This window comes from Narcine bancroftii, chromosome 4 (assembly GCF_036971445.1).
Source record: "Narcine bancroftii isolate sNarBan1 chromosome 4, sNarBan1.hap1, whole genome shotgun sequence".
Classification (NCBI taxonomy): domain Eukaryota; kingdom Metazoa; phylum Chordata; class Chondrichthyes; order Torpediniformes; family Narcinidae; genus Narcine; species Narcine bancroftii.
The window spans coordinates 190411607-190427332 of NC_091472.1; the positions used below are offsets into that span (position 1 = coordinate 190411607).

Sequence of the window (15726 nt, forward strand, 5' to 3'; positions counted from 1 at the left end):
AGGTATTGGATTGCTTGTGTTTGCCATTTAAATGGTGATTCTTTTTTAAATTCTGTATAATTCGCATCACTAATTGGCATCACTTCACTTTTATTTGTGTTGATCTTGTACCCCGATATTTCTCCATACTCCTTCAATTTCTTATGTAGTTTTTATTGATATTTCTGGTTCTGTTAAGTATACTATGATGTCATCTGCAAATAAACTGATTTTATACTCCTTCTCCTTTATTTTTACCTCTTTTATTTTATTTTATGTTCTCATCTGCCAATGGTTCTATTGCTGAAGTGAACAGTGAGGGAGATAATGGACAACCCTGTCTAGTTGACCTACTTAATTTAAATTGGTTTGATACATATCCATTTACTGTTACCTTCGCCAATGGTCCATTATATAATGCTTTAATCCAATTAATATATTTTTCTGGTAGATTGAACCTCTGTAATACTTTGAATAAATAATTCCATTCTACTTTGTCAAAGGCTTTTTCTGCGTCTAAAGCAACAGCCACTGTTGGCATCTTATTTCCTTGAACTGCATGAATTAGATTAATAAATTTACAGACATTATTCATCTTTTCTTAATAAATCCAGTTTGATCTTGTTTTACTATTTTTGGTACACAGTTGGCCAATCTGTTTGCTAATAATTTTGCTATTATCTTATAATCTGAATTAAGTAGAGATGTTGGTCTATATGATGCTGGTGTTAGTGGATCCTTCCCTGTCTTTGATATTACTGTAATTATTGCTGTCTTACATGAATCTGGCAAGTTTTGTGTATCTTCTATCTGGTTCATTACTTCCAGGAGAGGAGGAATTAATAACTCTTCAAATGTTTTATAGAATTCTATTGGAAATCCATCCTCTCCAGGCGTTTTATTGTTCGGCAGCTTTTTTAATATATCCTGTACTTCCTCTATTTCAAATGGTTTTATCAGTTTGTTTTGTTCCTCTTGCAATTTCGGCAGTTCAATTTTAGCTAAAAACTCTTCTATTTTATCATCTTTCCCCTCGTTGTCAGTTTGGTATAATTGTTCATAAAGTTCCTTAAAGTTCTCATTAATCTCCATTGGATTATATGTAATTTGTTTGTCCTTTTTCCTTGATGCCAGGCTAATATTTTGTGTGTTTTTTTTTCTCCTAGTTCATAATACTTTTGCTTTATTTTCATTATGTTCTTCTCCACCTTGTACATTTGTAATGTTTTGCATTTTTTTGTCCGCCAATTCTCTTCTTTTTGTTACATCATCCCTTGTTGCTAGTTCCTTTTCTGTACTTACTATCTCCCTTTCCAACTGTTCTATTTCCCGATTGTAGTCCTTTTTCATCTTAGTTACATAACTTATTATCTGCTCTCTGATGAAATCTTTCATTGCATCCCATAATATAAATTTGTCTTTCACTGAGTTCGTATTTATTTCAAAGTACATTTTAATTTGGCATTCAATAAACTCTCTAAATTCCTGCCTTTTAAATGGCATGGAGTTTAATCTCCATCTATATGTTCTTGGTGGGATGTCCTCCAGTTCTATTGCTAATAATAGGGTTGAATGATCAGATAGTAATCTTTTATATTCAGTTTTCCTAATTCTAGCTTGAATATGAGCCGACAACAAAAACCTATCAGTCCTTGAGTATGTTTTGTGCCTACTCGAATAATATGAGTATTCCTTCTCCCTTGGGTGCTACCTCCTCCATATATCCATAAATTTCATTTCCTGCATTGATTTAACCATAAATTTGGCCACTTTATTCTTTTTGCTAGTCTTTTGTCCAGTTTTATCCAACATTGGATCCAAATTAAGGTTAAAATCCCCTCCTATCAATATATTCCTTTGCGTATCTACAATCTTCAAAAATTATTTTGCATAAACCTTTGATCCTCATCATTAGGTGCATATATATGTTGAGCAAATTCAAAAATTCTGAATATATCTGACACTATCATTACATACCTCCCTGCTGGATCTATTATTTCCTCCTCTATTTTGATTGGTACATTTTTATTAATTAATATAGCTACACCTCTAGCTTTTGAATTATATGATGCTGCTGCTACTTGTCCTACCCAGTCTCTCTTTAATTTCTTGTGTTCCACTTCAGTTAGATGCGTTTTCTGCACAAGTGCTACATCTATTTTTAATTTTTTTCAGTAAATTTAATGGCCTCTTCCATTTAATTTATTTATTTATTCCATTAATATTTATAATCATATAATTCAACATGGCCATCTCATATCCTGTTTACACCTCATTTCTGCTTCCTCACCACCACTATCCCCCTTCTCATCTCTGTTTTCCCTTTTTAAACTCAATGTATGACAACACATTTAAAACATAATACTTCAACAACTCCCACATCCAATATTCCCTTAGCCTCAAATGTCCCCCCTCTCTGAGTTGCCCCTTTTCCCTTGCAGGTCAACCACAACTCTCCTCTCCATTTGGATTGCGAACCCACTCACAAGCATCAACTGATTTCGCAGTGACAATTATTCTCTCCCACCTAACCCCCTCCAGAAAACACTAAAAAAAAACAAAGTTCACCCTCTTTATTCCCCCTTCCTTTCTTCCCTTCTCTTTCCCTTCTGTAGTTCTTACAAATACATTTTTTTTTACATCTTCATATATATATATATTCTCTTTCTTCTCTTTGGCTTGGCTTCGCGGACGAAGATTTATGGAGGGGGTAAAAAGTCCACGTCATATATATATATATAAATAAAATCACCATTCTTCATTCTTATTACATCTCTTCATCTCTCTTTCTGTCCTGCAAGCATTCTGCAAAATATATGTGCTTCCTCTGGATCCGAGAACAGTCTGTTTTGCTCCCCAGGGATAAATATTTTAAGCACAGCTGGATGTCTTAACATAAATTTATAACCTTTTTTCCATAGGATCAATTTTGCTGTATTAAACTCCTTCCTCCTCTAAGAGTTCAAAACTTATGTCTGGGTAAAAAAAAAAAAAAAAAATTGACCCTTGTATTCCAATGGTTTATTATCTTTAATTTTATTCCTTGCCCACTCCAGTATATTTTCTCTTGTTGTACATCTCAAAAATTTTACTGAAACTGATCTTGGTTTTTGATGTGTCTGTGGTTTCGGAGCTAGTGTTCTGTGTGCCCTTTCTATTTCCATTCCTTCCTGTATTTTTGTCATTCCCAGCACCTTTGGGATCCATTCTTTTATAAATTCATTCATATCTGTGCCTTCTTCATCTTCCTTTAGGCCCACTATTTTTATGTTGTTTCGCCTACTATAATTTTCCAACATATCAATTTTCTGAGCTAACAACTCTTTACTCTTTAATTTTTTTTAAAATCACTTTCTTCCAATTTTCTACTTGAGTCATTCACTTCCATTTCTACAGCCGTTTCTCAATCTTCCACATTTTCTAATCTTTTCCCTATTTCTGTCATGACCAGCTCTGATCTATTCAATTTTTCTTCTCTACTTTTCATTTTTCTTTTAATTTCACTAAATTCTAGTGTCAACCATAATTTTAATGGTCTCACTTGTTCTTGAAAAAAAAACTATATTCTGTCCATCTGTTTTACCATCTATTTCTCTGTGCAGATCTTGGTCTTCTTCTTCCTCTTCTGTGTATCTGTGTCTCTTCTGACTTTCCTGATGAGTTGCTTGTCTCACTTTGCTGGGTTTCTTCTTGCTTGGCTTCTTGCTGTTGTTCCTCTTCTTCTGGGCTATTCATCTGTTGGGCCTCCTGCTGGTGCTCTTCTTTCCTTTCACTTCCTTTCCTGTCACTTTCCTCTTCTTCCAGCCGAGAACCCTGGTGTTGGTCATCCCTCAGCTGGTCGCGTTGTGTTTGCCCGCTCCTCAGCTGAGCCACCCCTCCCGTTAGTGAACTCCTTAGTAAGCGCACTGTGCACTTTTGTTTGGCTGTGAGAGCCATTTTTGCAGTCCAGCGGTCGGGGGTTGCGACTCTGCGGGGCCGTCACTGACCTCGGGGAACAGGCTCTCTTCTTCATGTTGTATCCCTGTTTCTTCATGCAGGTAAGGCCTTCTCCATTCTCTTCCATAGTCTTTTCTTTTTTTCCTGTTGTTTTTACTTTTTCCTTCTTGGGTGCCATTTTCTTTCTTTTCTCTACAACTATCTTTTATTTGTTATATTTTGTATTTCTTGAACTTTGTATTTTCTTCACTTTATTTCTTCTTTTCTGGAGAGGGCTGGTATTCCCCTACTGACCACTACTCCATCACGTGACTTTCAAAATTTCATCTTGAAGGCCTTCCAATTGCTGGATACATCCTTGCCAGAAAATTACTCATTCCAATGGATTCTTCAAAGATCCTTTCTCATTTGGTTTTTCTCCAATTCAGAACCTCAACTTGAGAACCAGACCTATCCTTCTCCATAATTAACTTGAAACTAATGATATGGTCACTGGACCCAAAATGCTCAGCTACACATACTTCAGGCACCTGACCTGCCTGGTTTACTAAAAGAAGATCAAGTATTGCATCTTCTCTTGTTGGTACCTCTACATATTGAGGTAGAAAACTTTTTGTACACATTTGACAAACTCCAACCCATCCATCCTTTTATCGTATGAGAGTCCCATTCTCTGTGCGGAAAGTTAAAATCTCCTACTATAACATCTTTGTTTTTTTTACACCGGTCTGCTATCTCTCTACAGATTTGCTGCTCCAATTCTCTCAGACTATTAGGCAGTCTATAATACAGCCCTATTAGTGTGCTCAGGCCCTTCCCATTCCTCAGCTCCACCCATATGGTCTCTGTAGACAAGTCCTCAGTTCTGTCCTGTCTATGCACATCTGAGATATTTTCCCTGACTAGCAATGCTACACCTACTCCCTTCCTCCCTTACCCTCTATCCTGTCTTAAACAGAACCCTGAAACATTGAGCTGCCAATCCTGCTCCTCCTGCAACCAAGTCTCACTAATGGCAATAAAATTATAATCCCATGTGGCAGTTCTTGCTCTAAGCTCATATGCTTTATCAATAATACTCCTGCACAACCCTGTCATTACATGCAGTTCTTACTCTCATCATCCTCCACCTTACTATCTGCTCTTATATGCTGGTTCCCCTCTCCCACAAATCTAATTTTAACCCCCCCTCCCAAAAAAAACAGCACTAGCAAAACTACCCACTAGACATTAGTCCCCCCTCCAGTTCATGTGCAAACAGTCCTGCTGCAACAGATCTCACCTTCCCTAGAAGAGAGCCCAATGATCCAGAAACTTGGACCCCTCCCTCCTGCATCATCTCTTTAGATAGATTCTCACCTCACTAGCAATGTGGCATGGGTAGCAATCCTGATATTGCAATGCTGGAGGTCCTTTCCTTCAACTTGCTCCTAACTCCCTAAACTCTCCTATTAGGACCTCCTCACCCTTCCTGTCCACGTCATTAGTCCCTAATGGACTATGACATGTGGTTGCTCACCCTCCCTTCTGAGAATCAGGAACATGTGATCAGAAATGTCACAGACCCTGGCACTAGGGAGGCAACAAACCATCTGGGATAATCCATCTCTCTCACAGAACCTCTCGTCTGTCCCCCTAATATTGAATCCCCTATCACGACTACATTCCTCTCTTCCCTCCTTCCCTTCTGAGTTGAGGGTCCAGTTCCAGTGCCAGAGACTCAACCACTACATCTTTTCCCTAGTAGGTCATCCCCACCAACAGTATCCAAAACAGCATATCTACTGTTAACATGAATGACCACAGAGCTGCCCTGCTCTCTCTATCTCTTCCCCTTGCCTCTCCTGACAGTCACTCAGCTGCCTTCCTCCCTACACTTAGGGGTGACTGCCCTCTGAACCTCTTATCTATCACAACCTCTGTTTCCTGAATGTTCTTGAGTTCATCCAGCTCCAGTTCCCTAACTCAGTCTCTCAGGAACTGCAGCTTCTTGCAGGTGTAGTCATCAGGGACACTGTCCCTGACTTCCCATATCTTGCAATCAGAACATTGGACTGCCCAACTGCTGGCTCCATAACTTAATTCTTGCAATAATCACAATTAATTAAAGAAACTTACCACCCTGATGAGGAGAAAGCTCTTCCTCACTCACTGCTCAACAAAGCTGCATCATCAATGGCCCCACTCTGTCACTGGCTGCTCCAGTAGCTGTCCCTCTTTTATTACTCTCTACCTGTTAAACTCGATTGCTTTCTAGCCCTAATCAATTGTCTCAATTGAACACACTACTAATCTCTCACTGTCTCCAAACACAGCAATTAAAGTAAGTGGAAAGGAGCTTACCTTTTAGACCTGTGCCTGAACCCTGCTTACATCACTCATGTCTGTGCAGTTGGCCTTCTTTCCTCCCTGAGCTTGCAGCCTACATGTTAAAACTATAGTTTTAAAATGATGCTGGAGAAATTATAATGGGTAACAAAGAGATAGCAGAGGAACTAAATAAGTATTTTGCATCAGTCTTCATTGATAGTCAGAGGTCTCAGAGAAGTAAGTACAGTCAGGATTACTAGAGAGATGGTGCTTAGTAAGATGAATGGACTAAAGATAGGTAAGTCTCCGGGATTGAATGAAGTGCACTCATAGGTTCTGAAGGAGGTGGATTTGCAGATCGTGTAGGCATTGGAATTGCTTTTCCAGAAATTAATAGACTCTGGCATGGTTCCGTAGGATTGAAAGCTTGCAAATGTAGTTCCACTGTTTAAGAAAGGAGGGAGGCAGAAGAAAGGAAATTATAGGCCTATTTGTCTGACGTCAGTAATTGGAAAGATATTGGAGTCGATCCTCAAGGACAAAGTTATGAAATACCTCGTGGTGCATGACCTGATAGACTCAAGCCAGCATAGTTTCATGAAGGGAGGATCCTGCCTGACCAACCCAATGGAATTTTTTGAGGAAATCTCAAATAGGATGGACAAGGGAGAGGCTGTGGACGTTGTGTATTTAGATTTTCAAAAGACCTTTGATAAGGTGCCACATAAGAGGCTGCTTATTAAGATGAGAGCCCATGGAATTATAGGAAAGATATAAGATTGGGTGGAGCATTGGCTGATACAGAAAGCAAAGGGTGGGAATAAAGGGATTTGTTCTGGTTGGTTGCCATTTACTAGTGGTGTTCTGCAGGGGTCGGTGTTGGGGCCGCTTCTTTTTACAACATATATTGATGATTTAGATTATGGATTGAATGGTTTTGTGGTGAAATTTGCAGATGACACCGAGATAGGCGGTGGAGTAGGAAAGGTTGAAGAAACCAAAAGGTTGCAGAGAGACTTGGACAGCTTGGCAGAGTGGGCAAAGAAATGGCAGATGAGATACAATGTTGAGAAATGTACAGTTGTACATTTTGGAAGAAGAAATAAACAGGCAATTGTTTGAATGGGGAGAAAATTCAAAATTCAGAAGTGCAAAGGAACTTGGGGGTCCTCGTGCAGGTTAACCAGCAGGTTGGATTGGCAGTAAAGAAAATGAATGCTATGTTGGCATTCGTTTCAAGAGGAATAGTGTATAAGAGCAAAGAGGTGTTGATGAGGCTCTATGGGGCACTAGTGAGACCTCATTTGGAGTACTGTGTGCAGTTTTGGGCCCCTTATCTTAGAAGGGATGTAATAATGTTGGAGAGAGGACAGAAGATTTACCAGGATAATTCCTGGAATGCAGGGGCTAACATATGAGGAATATTTAGTGGCTCTTGGACTGTATTCCATGGAGTATAAGAAAAATGAGAGGGGATCTCATAGAAACATTTTGAATGCTGAAAGGATTGGACAGAATAGATGTGAATAAGATATTTCCCTTGGTTGGGTGGATCCAGTCTTAGAATGAGAAGGCACCCATTTAAAACAGATGAGCAGAAATTTCTTTAGCCAAAGGGTTGTGGATTTGTGGAATTCATTGCCATATACGGGAGTGGAGGCTGGATCATTGGGGGAGTTTAAGGGGGAGATTGATAAATATCTCATCAGGGTATCAAAGATTATGGGGAAAAGGCCGGAACATGGAACTAGATGTGAGAACAATTTAGCTCAGGGTGGATTTTCAGAGCTGACTCAATGGGCCAAAAGGCCCACTTCTGTTCCTTTATCTTGTGATCTGACATTGAGCACAGAAGACTGGCCTCACATTCATACTTTGTGTCGGCAATTAACACAGGTAAACCTACCTTGTCTTGTTACTGCCTAAGCCTGTTGAGCCAAAACCCTACCACTCTGCTATTCTCTGACTCCGCTGCCCACTGGATATGCCAGTCTTTTAAAACTTTTCCCACTCTACTGGCTGACATCATGCGCCTGCACAGTCTTGCCTCTCTTTTACCCTAGGTAGAAAAAAGTCTTTGCTCTGGAAATCCTTAGCTATTCCACTTGCAGCCTTCTTGCTCTGAAAATGCAAATGAAATCTTGGGATACAGGAGATGACAGAACTTGAAAATTTTGAGAGCTGGCTACACAATAATGCCAGCCTGTGCTGAATCTAGGATCGAAAACAACACTAATTATGGCTGATTGCACAAAGCTGCTTGCTGACATCAATGCAAGCTTTTTTTCACTTTCCACTCTAGTTTTTCACCTAAGGTGTTCGCATAGAACTATGAGGATGGCACCTTAGATATCTTTTTAATGTAAAAGTACCTTTTGTTTTAATTTTCAGGCAGACCTTTGTACAATGGAAATTGCTTTCTTAGTCAAGTAGGGTGGCATTAATGTCACTTTATTAATTTCTCACTTGTATTAATTTTCATTTCAAGATCTGTATACATTCATAATTACTGAATAAAGTATGCCACATTTGGATGTTTACTGAAAAACCATTGGTGCTTTTACCCCAGCCATCTTACTAATGTATGTGAACAGCCAGGAACATCACTGAGGTCTTCCTTACCTTCATTGATAACATTCACTGGCATCATTGCTTAAATGGGGCTTAAAGATTTATTGAGGATCCTTCTCGTCCATCACAGGCTCTTTGACCTACTACCATTAGGAAGGAGATACGGGTACTCCCCGACTTACGACCTACTCGACTTGCATCTATCCGCACATACGACCAAATGATTTTTAAAATATATGTACGCGTATGTGCTTGTGCAATATAGTGCCCAGCGTGCAGTCGCTGTTCTGTAGGCACGCTAGAAAGATGGCAAGCAAGAGGAAAAATCTATCCCTTGCCGATAGATTGTCTCATTCCATTGTTTCAACAATTTTAAAGGACAAAGAGAAAATATGTGAGGCTGTAAAAGGTTCTGCAAGTACGAAGTTCCACTTTGATTCCTGTGCACATGCGCGAGTCTTCGGTTAGCACATGCGTGGTGGGTTCATGTATTGGAGGTTGGTTGGCATATGCGAAAGAGTTAAAGGCATGAATTCAATATCGTCAGGGCACTTAACTTGGAGGTTGTAACCTTGGATATCATAAATTAAATGAGCAAATTATTCTGAAATATTTAATATTACATTTTGTGTATATATAATTATATGCTGAGTATTATGTGTGTGCACAGTGGCCTGGTTGTATTTGTAGTCAAGTGACAATGAACTTGACAGCTGGCCATCTCACTAATGCATGTGTTTATGTCTTGTAATTATTTCTGTGCTGCAACATTGTCTATTAGTTGATCTTATTTATTAACTGGCCATGAAGTTTGCCACATAGCCAATGTGCGTTGTTTTGGACAACATAATTTGAGCTTCACTGGATGGTTAGTTTATTTATAAAGAGAGTATGATGTGTGTGATCATGTGCCATTTGGATAATTGGCAACTGTTTTATCATCGTCATTTTCATTTGTTCTTTCTCAACCTCTTGTGCTTTCATTGCTTCTTCCTAATAAATGGTGACAAAGATGGTGAAAATTCTATGTCACTTTATACTTAACAGTATATAATATTGCTTGTGACAATATAGCCTTCACTGTAGGCACACCTGCAAGATTCTGTACCAGAATCTCCCAGTGAAATAATAACCTGGTTTGCTCAGCTGCAATGTTGGCACTGAACTACCACTGAGTAACAGTATTCTAATGATTGCCAGGCAAGCAATATGTGGCTGTGCACAGGCTCCATCCCTTTCTGTCATGTAAAAGGAAGCTCTCATGAGTTCTGCAAAAGACCACCTGGATCTCTTTAGTGCAGTCTGAAGCATGGGGAAGGCTGAAGTCTGTACAAATTCTTGAATTTTCTTTGTCTGCTCATCTGTATGAAAGTTCTATTTGGGCAGAGAATGTCAGTCTCTTACGCTGAACATTGAATAACTTCTCTCTCTTGGAAAAGTTTAAGCCAGTGTGATGGATTGTATTATATTTTATATTATAACCATTTAACCATATAACCATTTACGGCGCGGAAATAGGCCACGTCGGCCTTTCGAGTCCGTACCGGTTCATCTTAACCTTCCATTTTTGTCCTCACTTGCACTTGGCAGAACAGATTGGACATTAAAAGAAAAGAAAACAAAAAGAAACCAAGGGGAAATCTTTTCACCAAGTTGTGGTTGGTTTTACAACTTCAAAAAATCCAAGGGATAAATGCAAATTTCACAATATATGAATGTTTTTTAAAAAAAAAATAGATTGTGGGGGTTTAGTGTAGGTCACTACAAACAAAGACTAACACTTAAGGCATCTCATTTAAAATGCAAGAACTATACATAATGAGACCTCATGTCCACAGTGACTTTTCAGAAACTTTGAAGAATGCCTATAGAGATTTCACAAGTAGATGTTAATTGGACTGATGCTGTGGAATAGATGGATTATTGTTTTGAAAGCAACAGATGGCCAGGCAGAAACTGATTCCTATGTTGGCAGTCTTTCTACTTAGAGTTTGCTGTTCTAAGAAGGGTCATGTGGTCTTACAAGCAGAGAGAGAGACCAAACAGGATTCTTCTCTGAAGACACTTTCAGGTGGCCAAGATCCCCCAATGTAAAGCCGTATATAATGCCCATATGTGGGTGTTGGGAGGCCACTTGAAAGCGCAGGAGGCGCATGCGAGGCGAACTTTGTAACCCTCCTCTGGGAGGGATAATTGCCGGAGCACTGACATTCCCCCACCCCACCCCACCCCAGCACCTGAATGCAGCTGCCTGAAAGCGGCTGCTAAGGGGATGACAATCAGCTGGCAAGTGCCTGCACTCCAGCGCGGGACATCAGGGCAGGGGCAGCCGGCGCGGGTTGTCGCCACACTGATCCCACTGCCCCGTGCTCTCCCCACAGCCCTGTATCAGTCCCCACAGTGAGGGGTGACCGGCGCGGTACCTGCGCTGATAGCCCGCGCCGGCCCCCCCACAGTGTGGAGACTAATACAGGGCTGTGGGAGAGCACCGGGCAGTGGGATCAGTATGGGGACATCCCACATGAGCCGCGCCGGCTGCCCCAGCTCTGACAGCCAGTCGTCCCAACCCTAGTAGCTTGAAGGGACAGGAGCTGGAGTGCACTCCCAGGCACCTCCCATGAAGCTGTCCCTTTCAGATGGCCAGCTCTGTGCTTTCAGTGCTGCACCTGAACAACCATTCCACAGGTCTGAATGTGCTTCTGCGGGTGCATTCTTGATGGAGAATGCACGTGAAAAAGCCTTGAAAAAGAGAAAGAGAGAGAGAACTGCAGTGGCTTTTGGAAGCTGGTGGAAAACTCCATTTTGAAGATGGGTTGTAAGTTCTGAGTTCAGCCTGTTGAAAAACCCTTGTAGTCCTTACAAGAGGAAATGGCTGGGTAGAGTGTTTCTCCTGAAACAAGGGAAACAAGAGGAACTCTGTGGCGACCTGGAAGAAGAGGTTATCATTTGGAAACCCCATGATGGGGCAAGTTTCTTTGGCAAGACACTGAAGTACTGAATGTGGAAAATCAGTTTGTGTATGTCCAACGAGCAACAAATCTCTCTCTGAAACCAACTGGAACTTTCTTGAGCAGTAATCATTTACCTTTTCACAGGAGCCTGGTGAAAATTCATAAATGTTAAATTCTGTGCACAGTATAAGAATTGCCTGATACCGGTGAACTTGGAAGAGTGAGAAGTGAGATTGGACTGTGAATCAAAGAATTTTTCTGAACGTATACACGTTACATACATGTGCACTTAGAATTAGAAGGGGGTTTAGATTATGTTAAGTTAATAGTAATAAGTTAACAATTGATCCTGTTTTTATGTTTAAAGAAAATTAAAAGCAACTTTTGATTCAGTAACCATTTGTCTTGGTGGATTTCTATTGCTGCAGGGTTTTGGGGAGCTCTGGGCCCATAACACAAGGTCTCTTTCTTTTTCTTTGGCTTGGCTTCGCGGACGAAGATTTATGGTGGGGTATGTCCACGTCTGCTGCAGGCTCGTTGGTGACTACAAGTCTGATGCGGGACAGGCAGGCACGGTTGCAGCGGTTGCAAGGAAAAATTGGTTGGTTGGGGTTGGGTGTTGGGTTTTTCCTCCTTTGTCTTTTGTCAGTGAGATGGGCTATGCGGTCTTCTTCAAAGGAGGTTGCAGCCCGCCAAGATGCACGGTTGGAGGCGATATCAGCCCACTGGCGGTGGTCAATGTGGCAGGCACCAAGAAATTTCTTTAAGCAGTCCTTATACCTCTTCTTTGGTGCACCTTTGTCTCAGTGGCCAGTGGAGAGCTCGCCATATAACATGATCTGGGAAGGCGATGGTCCTCCATTCTGGAGACGTGACCCACCCAGCGCAGTTGGGTCTTCAGCAGCATGGATTCAATTCTTGCGGACTCTGCCATCTCGAGTACTTCGATGTTAGTGATGAAGTCACTCCAATGAATGTTGAGGATGGAGCGGAGACAGCGCTGATGGAAGCATTCTAGGAGCTGTAGGTGATGCCGGTAGAGGACCCATGATTTGGAGGCGAAGAGGAGCGTGGGTATGACAACGGCTCTGTACACGCTGATCTTTGTGTGTTTCTTCAGGTGGTTGTTTTTCCAGACTCTTTTGTGTAGTCTTCCAAAGGTGCTATTTGTCTTGGCGAGTCTGTTGTCTATCTCGTTGTCGATCCTTGCATCAGATGAAATGGTGCAGCTGAGGTAGGTAAACTGGTTGACTGTTTTGAGTTCTGAGTGCCCGATGGAGATGTGGGGGGGGGGGGGGGGGGCTGGTAGTCATGGTGGGGAGCTGGCTGATGGAGGACCTCAGTTTTCTTCAGGCTGACTTCCAGGCCAAACATTTTGGCAGTTTCCGCAAAACAGGACATCATGCGCTGGAGAGCTGGCTCTGAATGGGCAACTAAAGCGGCATCGTCTGCAAAGAGTAGTTCACGGACAAGTTGCTCTTGTGTCTTGGTGTGAGCTTGCAGGCGCCTCAGATTGAAGAGACTGGCATCCGTGTGGTACCAGATGTAAACAGCGTCTTCATTGTTGAGGTCTTTCATGGCTTGTTTCAGCAACATGCTGAAGAAGATAGTAAAGAGGGTTGGTGCAAAGACACAGCCTTGCTTCACGCCGTTGTCAATGGAGAAGGGTTCGGAGAGCTCATTGCTGTTGGTTTTCGTGCAGTTGGATAACCATGTTGAGGAACTTGGGGGAGGCATCCGAGGCACTCTAGTATTTGCCAAAGCCCTTTCTTGCTCACGGTGTCGAAGGCTTTGGTGAGGTCAACAAAGGTGATGTAGTGTCCTTTGTTTTGTTCTCTGCACTTTTCTTGGAGCTGTCTGAGGGCACAAGGTACACAAAAACTAAAGGGTCATGATCACTGAGAGCTACAAATAGAGCTATCACTTTCTTTTTTTTCTGAGATTATTGCATTGTTGGCAAATTGAAGTGACTACTTCAATTAAATGAAAATCATATATTTTTTCCCCTTAAATGTACACATAAACTCTGAGAGACCTTCTCACAATCTTTCCCCATCCTCACTCCCACTGCCTGCCCTTTGTTCTGTCCTCCTTCATTCTGCCAGTTATTCCCAATTTCAAGAGGAAGGTCATTCATAGCAACCTGCTCAAAGGAAACTGGTGCTAATGTACCAGATTTCTTCCCCTCAGTTTGTTGCTTAAATATGTAGCTAATAGATTTCAGATTTATGGTCACAGTATATACATGACATCACATACAACCCTGAGATTCTTTTTCCTGTGGGTGAGGTAGAATTGCCATTTATTGGCAATGCAAAAAAAAACTGACTCAATGTACATGTGTAAATAAATTAAGAAATGTAAACAAACTTCAATATAGAGAGGAAATAAAATTCAAAGTGCAAAAGTAAGAGTCTCCTCGTGGATATATTAGTGCAATACTGTTATTTTAAATAGCATATTGGCTGGATTTTCCAATACTAAATGAAGACTACTGTTGTTTGCCATTTTTACTCTTTGAAATTGACAGATTTCTGAGATCTGTGCCTGCATTGCCAAATATGAAAATCTTGAAATGGTTGTCGACAGTTTGACACAATTTTACAAGCTGTGCCTCAATCTTGAAATCTACAGAGATCAAAAAGGAAGTATGAAGTTGTGTTTATATGTTGAAAGTGTAAATACTGCGTGGCTCTATTTGAAATATATGGAGGGGACATATCTTAACTTGATTGTAGTATTTTTCTACACTACTTTTCATGCAGGACTAGTCTTGACTGCCCCTCTGATACCACTACACATTAGGCCAGTAGTTCTCAACCTTTTTCTTTCTACTCACATACGAATTGTGCAGACCCCATACATCTAGATCCTGCTGCTGTTGGTGGCAGTCAGGGGAGGCCCCTTCTTTCTGGAATGAGTGTCAATGCTCAGTTGTGGGAGGGTGATATGATCTCCGCTCTCATGTCAACGAGAAAACGTCATCCTGAATGACGATCCCAGATGTAGAGGTCGATCTTTTTGGCCAGCCTCCATTGCTCCTACCGAGGGCTGGCTGAGGCGTTTCCCACATGCATGCAGGGTGGTCGGCATTGATGGGCTCCGGAGTCCCATCTTGGGTGGTAGTAGAACCACTTGTCCTTACTAGCACTGTTCGAGACTGATGTTACTGTCGCCCTTTCCATTGAGGCTGGGCTGTCCATATCACCTGATGAGTCACAGCCCCCATCTGGGTTTTCTTTTGAAAATTTTATTTAAGAATTTTACAAAATGAACATATGCAATATACTCATTTTTTTAAAAAATGCCCCCTACTACACCCCCTCCCCCACCTAATCCATCCCTAACAACTCACCCCAAGCCCCCATCTGGTTGATGGTTGATTTCCCCCTGCTGTTGGCTTGCCATAGTATGTCCGCACAGGGCTGTTGGGGTCGGTGAAATCGTCACTGAGAGGATCAGGTGGATGTCCTCAGGCATTTTCTTGAGGGAAAACCTGTTCGAAGAGGAGGCAGGTCCTGTGTCCATCTATCAGGGCGAGCATTTCATTTGAGCGTGGATGGTTTGCGATCGCCTAGGCCATCTATGTGCAGCAGTTTTACTGTCCTGTTGCGGCGAGAGAGATGAATGTATGTTTGAAGAGCATTTTTTAATCTCTTCATTTGTCAGCTGGTGGTTGAAGAAGGTAATTGATGATACGCCCAGCGGTTTCCTGGTCTAGTGTACTGACGACGTAGTAGTACTTTGTGGTGTCAGCAGCTATTTGGTGTACATGGAATTGGACTTCGGTTTGTTCAAACCATACTTGCGGTTGTGATGTCCATAAATTGGGCATTTTGAGTAAAACTGTATTCTGTAGACCTGAATTGTCCCTTTCCAGCATTTTGTACTCCCAAAAAAGGCTGTTTTGGATCGTCGGGGTCACCACAGTAGTCATTTGCAGGTTGTACAAACACCGTTAATTGTTTAACAATTCAGT

The 15726-nt window shown here is 41.4% G+C and overlaps 1 protein-coding gene across 4 annotated transcripts in view; it reads left to right on the forward strand.

Moving 5' to 3' along the window:
* Nucleotides 1-15726, forward strand: part of LOC138761362 (cell cycle checkpoint control protein RAD9B-like) — a 101712-nt gene that overhangs the window by 70383 nt on the left and 15603 nt on the right. The gene's annotated exons all lie outside the window — the stretch shown is intronic.